At 44.3% G+C, this 8,345-nt stretch overlaps 1 protein-coding gene across 1 annotated transcript in view; it reads left to right on the top strand.

Annotated features, from left to right (window-relative positions):
- Nucleotides 1–7,084: 7,084 nt before the first annotated feature.
- LOC103750798 (cytochrome P450 2F2) overlaps nucleotides 7,085–8,345 on the top strand; it is a 12,037-nt gene continuing 10,776 nt past the window's right edge. Inside the window, exon 1 of the mRNA XM_008854045.3 lies at nucleotides 7,085–7,166. The gene's annotated coding sequence lies outside the window, so the exon portion shown is untranslated. The remainder of the gene's footprint in view (nucleotides 7,167–8,345) is intronic.

Genomic DNA, 8,345 nt, shown 5'->3' with positions numbered 1-8,345 from the left:
ATTTGGGAGCTTGTATCTAATCCTTAAAAGATTTTAGTGTTACCTCTTCAGAGGGGGGAATGTTGGTGGGGAGGGAGTGGGCATGGATTTGATCAAAACACCTTATATGCATGTGTGAAATTCTCAATAAAGTTTTTGTAAAAAATAAAAAATAAAATAGTTTGGCTCATGGCCTGAGCTGGTTTCTTCCAACATTTTGGATGATAACTTTGATGCCAAACTTCATCAGTGTGTTGCACAGTCCAAGGCACCAGTTTGAGCTCAAATCTATCATGAAAAACACGCAGCTGGGGGCTGGAGAGATGGCTCAGTGGTTAAGAACACTGATTGTTCTTGCAGAAGACCTGGGTTCGAATTCCAGCACCCACATGGCAGCTAACAACCATCCGTAACTCCAGTTCCAGGGGATCCGACAGCCTCTTCTGTCCTCTGCGGGCACAGCAAGGTCAGCACATTGTGGCTCGAGAGGTGGCTCGGCAGTGACAACCTTTTCCTATTCTTCCAGAGAACCTGAGTTCTATTTCCAGCACCCACATCAGGTGGCTCACAACTGCCGGTAACTCCAAGACATCTGACACCCTCTTCTGGCCTCCAAGGGCACCCACATGCATGTACACACATACATACACATTTTTTTTAATATTTAATCTTTAGGAGAAAAAAAAGGCCAGGCATGGTAGCACAGGCCTCTAATTCCAACACTCAGGAAGCAGCGGTAGGTGTATGTCTGTGAGTTCCAGGCCAGCCTGGTCTACATAGTGAGTTCCAGGCCTGCCAGAGTTACACAGTGAAATCCTGTGTCAAAATAAACAAGCCCATAGAAAGAAAGTGGGGAGAGTATAGGGACCCTTACACAGTACCTACTAAACCAAAGCACCCTCAACAATGCTACTCTGTATTCAAAAATAGCTGAATGCATAGATTTTTTTTAAAAAAGAGAGATTTGTGCAAGAACTATCAGAACTGTTAGTAACCAAAAACTGGAAACTAACCAAATATCCATTAAATCGTAAGTGGACAAAGAAATTAGGATATATTTGTACAATGGAATGCTATATACCAATGAAAAATGATCAACTACTAATACACACATACACATAGCGATATAGATAAATATATCACTATACATAATGAATAAATGAAGCCAAACCCAAAATGAACTATATAGCCTGGTCCTAGTCACACCCAATTCTGAAACACGCAAAACTAATCTGTGGTGGTAAAATCAGATTAGGGGTTATCTTCCAGGAGACTGGGAGATTGGATGAGGGACCCTGCAGAAGTGCTGAGAATGTTCTACATCTTGATCTCATCCTCTGGCCTCCACAAAAAAAGCAAAAAGAACACCTGATTGGCAGAAGCAGCTTAATGGCTCATTATTTAGGGAACAGTCCGTCGTGGCAAGGAAGATTTGGCATCTAAGGCCAAAACCTCCCACAAAAGCATCACTAGCTGGAGACCAAGCGTTGAAACACATGAGAGGTGAGGGGTGATGATTTTCACATTCAAACCATAACACTGGCATCCTTGTACCTGGAGAGAAGGCTCTGATGCTGCCAGGCGGGGCCAAACAGTACAGGGAGGAAGAGCCAGCTCCCTCCTGATTGCTGCTGTTCTCTCAGATGAGAAACGAGGGTAGGCGAGATGGCTTGGTGGGTAAAGGCACTTGCTGCATGAGCCTGGAGACCTGAGATCAGTTCCCAGGACCCACATAAAGGTAGAAGGAGAAAACAGACTCAGTGATTTCCTCTGACCTCCACGTGCATGTCATGGCATACACATACATACATACACACACACACACACACACACACACACACACACACACACCTTTTTTTATATACATTTTGTTTAACCACTCATCAGTTGAGGGTCACTTAGGTTGCTTCCATCTCTTAGCTACTGTGAAAAAAGCAGCAACAAATATGGTTGTACAAGTGTCTCTACAACAGGATGAGTCCTTTGGGTATATGCCAAGGAGTGGTATAACCAGGTCATATGGTAGGTTCATTTTTAGTTTTTTAAGAGTTCTCCAACTGCTTTCCATAGGGGTTGCATGAGTTTGCAATCCCACCAGCAGTGGATAAGTGTTCCCCTTTCTCCATATCCTTGTGAGCAATTGGTATCATTTGTTCTCTTAATCTTAGCCAGTCTGACCGGGGTAAGATGAAATCTTACATTTCCCCAATTACTAATGACGTTGAACACCTTTTAAGGTGCTTCTCAGTGATCTTTATTTCTTCTTTTGAGAATGCTCTGTTTAGATCTTTATCCCATCTTTTAATTGTTACTTGTTTTCTTGATTGTTTCGAGTTCTTCATATATTCTGGATGGTAAACCTCTGTCAGACGTGTTGCTGGTGAAATTTTCTCCCACTCTGTGCATTTCTCTTCACTTCCTTGATTGTCTCTTTTGCTGTACAGAAGCTTTTTAGTTTAATGGGGTCCCACTTGTTGATTTTTTTAGTTTAATTCCTGAGCAATTGATGTCTGGCTTAGAAAGTCCTTTCCTACACCTATATCTTGTATGTAATTGTCAATGTTTTCTTCTAACAGTTTCAGAGTTTCAGGGTTCACGTTGAGGTCTGTGATCCATTTGGAGCTGACTTTTGTGTAAGGTAAAAGATAAGGGTCTAGTTTCATTCTTCTATAGGTGGAGATCCAGTTTTGCCAGACCATTTGTTGAAGATGCTGTCTTTCCTCCAGTGAATGTTCTTGGCCCCTTCATCAAATACCAGGTTGCTGAAATTGCATGTACTCATGTTTGAGTCTTCAATTATGTTCCATTGATCTATGAGTCTATTTTTGTGCCAGTACCATGCTGTTTTTATGACTATAGATCTGTAATATAGTTTGAGATCTGGTATAGTAATCCTCCCAGCATTGCTCTTAGTACTCAGGGTTGCCTTGGCTATCCAGACTCTTTTGTGCATCCAGATGAATCTTAGGATAGTTTTTTCTAATTCTGTGAAGAATGTCATGGGGGTTTTGATTGGCATTTCATTGAATCTATAAATGGCTTTTGGTAGAATGAACATTTTCACAATATTAATTCTTCCAATTCATGAGCATAGGAGGCCCTTCCATCTTCTGATGTCTTCCTCAATCTCTTTCTTTAAAGATTTAAATTTTTCATTGTAGAAGTCATTTATGCAATGGAGTTCTACTCAGCAGTAAAGAAAGATGAAATTTGAAGGTAAATGGATGGAACTAGAAACTGTTATACTAAATGAAGTAACACAGACTCAGAAAAACAAACAACATATGTTCTCCCTCATATGTGGATCCTAGCACCAAATCCTTATATGTGAGCATGTATCCAGACATAACTACAGGAACCAGGATAATGAAAAGGAACCAGGGAGGTAAAGGGAAAAAAAGAACCTGAGAGAGAAGAACAGTAGGAGGCAGGTGTTACAAAGGGAGAAATGGATAAAAATGGGGCTATTTAAATGGGAGGGGGGAAGGAAGGTTATACAAGGAAACTTGAAGATAAAGGGAAAGAAGGAGCTCAAGAGAGGTGGGACCATAGGAGAAGGGTACTATCAAGGGAGAAATGGGGAAATGGGGACACTTTAAATGAGGAGAGTGTGGCGGAATGGTTAAACAGGGAGAGAGGAGAGATAAATAATGTCTAACCAGTTTAAAAAAAAAAAACAGAGGGAATCATATTAGTCCAATGACCTAATGACAAATTACATATACAATATCTCTACATGAGTCCGTGTGTATAGCTAAAGGTTACATAACAACAACAAAAAAAAAAAAAAAAAAAAACAGTGCCAGACAGGAGAAGCCTTCCACTGAGTTGTTGCCCAAGGTGGTTTAAGAGACTCCCAGAGTTACTCAGGCTACTGCCACAGCCCTTGATGACCTCCCAGAACGTGAAGGTAAGACCCTGCTGCCGAAGACAAAACGTACTTCAGACACAGGATTTGGAGCATAGAGCTGGACCTGACCTCGAACCACCTCCCCTGAAGGCAGCTCTCATATCTTGGGAGAGCACTATGAAGGTGCCAGGGGAGGAGGTGCACAGCCACATGGTGCAGAGTCCTACGAGCTCATATAATTCTACGTCAATGGTGTCAGCATGCAAAAGTCCCGTGCAAACTCAGGAAGACAAAAACCCAGCATAGGACTAGGGAAATGAACAGCAGACCCCAATCTTAGCTGAAGAAATATTGGCAGCTGATTACCGCTAGGTGAGGAAAGGCTGATCTTCCTAAAACAAGGGACTCTAGATAGGCTGGCTAGACCTCAGTGGATGGACCTGCACCGGGAACGTCTGGGGACACTGACTTGACATTGGGCCTTACCATGGATGACAGAGTATATGGATGGCAGTGGGGGTGTGGGCCTATGGGAGGGTGCCAGTGGGGATGTTTGAGATGTTCTGTGTGAAATACACAAAACTCAATAAAAACAAAATTTTTCTAGAAAGAAAAGAAATGAGACCACCAAGCCCAGCATAGTCACTCATGCCTGGAATCCCAGCACTTTGGAGACTGAAACAGAAAAAAGAAAAATTGCCATGAATCCAAGGCCAGCCTAGGCTACACAGTAAGACCTTGTTTCAAAAGAAAACTAACACATGGCTTGGGCTATCACTCAGTTGGTAAAGTGCCTGCTTAGCATACAGAAAGCCTGCACAAAACTTAGCATACAGAAAGCCTGCACAGGTTCTGCACAAAACTGGGTCTGGTGGGTGCATGCCTATAAACCCAGTACTTGGGAGGCAGAAGCAGGAGGATCAGAGGTTCAAGGTCATTCTCAGTTACACAGCAAGTTTTGAGACCATGTCTCAAAAAAAAAATCCAGAGCTGGTTGGGGGTTTCAGAACTAGAGGGCTGGAGAAATGACTTCTGCATCTAGGCCTGGCATCTTGCCACGCATGACACCACCTTCCACGTGAATTATAATGTCAATGCTTCCAAGTTCAGAGACTAAAGTATATCCCTTTTAGAGTCCAAGTTTCCTTAGAACAGGACAGCAAGTCAGAGCACAAGAATTCAAAGTCCCTGAAAATGCCTTTCATGAAGCCCTGTTTCCCCAAGATGTCACATGAGATCCTGCTCAAACCAGTTTCAAGGTCAAGGGATTGGAGTGAATTCAGTGCTGCACCCTCACCCAGAAGTGGGGGCTGATGCCATGGGAAACCAGAGACATGTAATCTCACAAGGACGCCTTCGCCCCCTCCCAGGACCTGTCCTAACCAGCCTTTCCAGGATGGAAACAACAGCACAGGCCCCACCTCCAGCTCAACATGAGCCTGGGATCTGGGGTGTTAAATTCCAGATGATTCTCCAGTACTTCTTCTCCTGCCCTCCCTCCAGAAGAGCAGCAAAGTGGGTGCACTTCTAAGGGCCTCCCAGACCCTTAGTCCCAGGGCATCCCTCCCTTACTCCAGCCCAGATCTGGCTTTGACACTTTGCTCTTCTGACCTGGACAGGGCTTAGGTAACTGGGAAACAGACTGGACTGGTGGGGGACCTAGAAAAGTAGAACAGGACCATATTATAAGCTGGGGAGGGGGAGAAGGAGCATTTGAGTCTAAGGTCCTTACTCTGTGGCCCTGCCCCTCTCCTTAACTGACCTTCAGCCTCAGCCCACTGTAATCATGGGAACATGAGCCTCAGAGACAGGGAGAGATGAGAAGAGACAGCAGCCTAGGACTGATGTAGAGATAGGATGGGACGAAAGCAGAGAGAAAGGTAGGGCTAGGGATGTAGCTCAGTTGGCAGTGTTTGCATAGCACTCAAGAAGCCCTAGGTTCCAACCCCGTCATCACAAAAGCCAGGTGTGGTGGCACACTCTTGTAAATACCAGTACTCCAGAGGTGGAGGCAGAAGAGTTAGGAGTTCAAGGTCACCTTTGTTTATGTAACAAGTTCAAAGACCTCTTGGGCTACAACAGAGGGGCTAAAGGGATGGATGGGTCAGAGGTTAAGAGTACATACTGCTCTTGCAGAGGACCCAAGTTCTGTTCCTAGCACCCCTGTTGGGCAGCTCACAAATGCTTATAACTCCATCTCCAGGGGATCAGACACCCTCTTCTGGTCTCCATGGGTGCTGTCCATATGTGGTGCACTTACATACATGCAGACCAAATGCTCATACACATAAAATGAAATAAATCTTTAGAATGTCATCAAAATACATTGTATGAAATTCTGGAATCAGTAAGTAAATTTTTAAAGAGGCAGAGAGAAGGGGGCTGGAGAGATGGCTCAACAGGTAAGAGCACTGGCTGCTCTTGCAGAGGACCCAGGTTCAATTCCCAGCATCCACATGACAGTTAACAACCATCTGTAACTCCATTTCCAGGGGATCTGATGCCCTCTTCTGAGCTCTTCTGAAATTGCATGACACAGGTACATTTACATGCATGCAAGCAATACATTCATATACATGAAATTTAAAAATAATAATAAAAACAATAATATTTTAAAGAGACAGAGAGAGGATCAAAAACCCAGAAATACAGATGGAAAAAGAGAGAGAAGGAGAGACCAACATGAAAAAAGACAAAGGACTCAGCAACAGAGATCCCAGAGACAGCAACAGCAAAGCAAAATTCCCAGCGAATTTCGGAGACGAGCCACAGACATGAAGAATTGCAAGAGTTAGACAAAATAGATGACCAGAAATGAGAAATCTCCAGAGAGAGAGGGAAAGCTTGCACAAGGTCTCCCAGCCTGTCAGTGACAAGAGTTGAACCCAGAGAAACAGAACTTGAGCGTGTCCCAAATAGGACTCAACCCAGTACTGGATCCACTCCATTCCTCCTTAGCCCTTTTTTTTTTTTTCTCTTTGAGCCAGTGCCCCCTGACCCCACCCTCTTCTCCAGAGTTTGAGAAGCCTTTGCTCTATTCCAAGGCAAACAGCAAGTACTGACCACAGCAAGGTGATTTAAGGCCAGCCTGCAGACCAGAAGGGCACAGACAAGAAAAGGGGGTTCGTGAGGTATGGTTCCCACCCACCCCATCGTGCCAGCTGGCTAAGAGCCCAGGGTCTTCCGGAAAGGTATGACAGGAAGGTAGGAGGAGATTAAGCTCACTGGAAAAGCAGGGAAAGGTGATAGGGCGGAGAAGGGGTGTGGACAGGGACAACTTAAGGGCAGCCGGCATCCCCCAAGTACACACAAGAGCCCCAGAACATCCCCACAGCAGGTACAGGGACGCGGGTATGGGATGCCAGGACACGGGTGGGGAGGGGTGGCTCCTGAGAGAGGCAGCTGGTTGCACCTCTAGGAATCTCTTTGGGAGATCCCACCTGTCTGTCTCTGGAATCTGTCTGTGTTTCTATCACTTTCTTCTCCCTTGGTCTCTGTGCTGATCACCTGTCCTCTTTCCCCTTTTATTTTAGTTTATTTTATTTTTGACAAACAGCAATGTCATGTGAGTCATTTAATCCTTCAACATCTGTTTCTCTTTATTTTGCAATGTCTATTTCTGTTTGGGTAGTTTTCGTTTTTTTATTTTGGTTGGGATTTTGGTTGGTTGGTTTTTATGTTGTTTGATTTGATTTGGTCTAGATTTTTTGTTTGGGTTTTTGTTGCTGTTTGGGGGGTTGTTGCTTTTTGTTTTGGGGGGGGTTGTTTTGCTTTGTTTTGTTTTTTGAGACAAGAGTTTTGATACACAACCCCTGGCTGGCTAGGAACCCACTATATGGAGCAGGTTGGCCTTAAACTTTTGGTGATCTTCCTGCCTCTGCCTCTACCTCCAGAGTGCTGAGATTACAGGCATGTACCACCACATCAGACTTTGCCTGGCTTTTTGAGACAAGGTTTCCCAGTGTAGCATAGGCTATTCTGCCTCTACCTACTGAGTCCTGGACTACAGGCACACAGCACTGTGATTGGCCTGCCGCTGTTTCTTAATACCTGTGCATCTCTAGCTGGGTATAGTGGTGCATGCCTGTAACCCCAGCACCAGGGAGGCTGAGGCTAGAGGACTGACAGCTAACTGGGACCAGCATGGGATAGAGTGAGACCCTGTTTCAATAAAACACCCCAAAAGAGTGTGCTTGTCTGACTCTAACTCCATGTCTATCTTTCTCTAGCCTCTTCCCCTGGTCTGTTGTCTGCTCTCCTGTGATTTCCTCTCTATCTGGTTCTCTCTCTGTGTCAACATTTGTTTATGTCTGTCCCTGTGTGTCTTCACTTCCTGTTATCCCTGTCTGTCTGTGAGAGGCAAGATTTTGACAAATGGTTGAAGATAGACAGATGGTAGGTGATAGATAGAAAGACAGACAGGTAGATCGATTGATAGACAGATAGATGATAGATAGATAGATAGATAGATAGATAGATAGATAGATAGATAGAAGATAGATAGATGATAGATAGA

This window comes from Nannospalax galili, unplaced genomic scaffold, assembly GCF_000622305.1.
Source record: "Nannospalax galili isolate Female #2095 unplaced genomic scaffold, S.galili_v1.0 scaffold886, whole genome shotgun sequence".
NCBI classification, from domain to species: Eukaryota; Metazoa; Chordata; class Mammalia; order Rodentia; family Spalacidae; genus Nannospalax; species Nannospalax galili.
The sequence above is the reverse complement of the archived record's forward strand: the minus strand, read 5'-3'. Positions and strand labels throughout refer to the sequence as shown.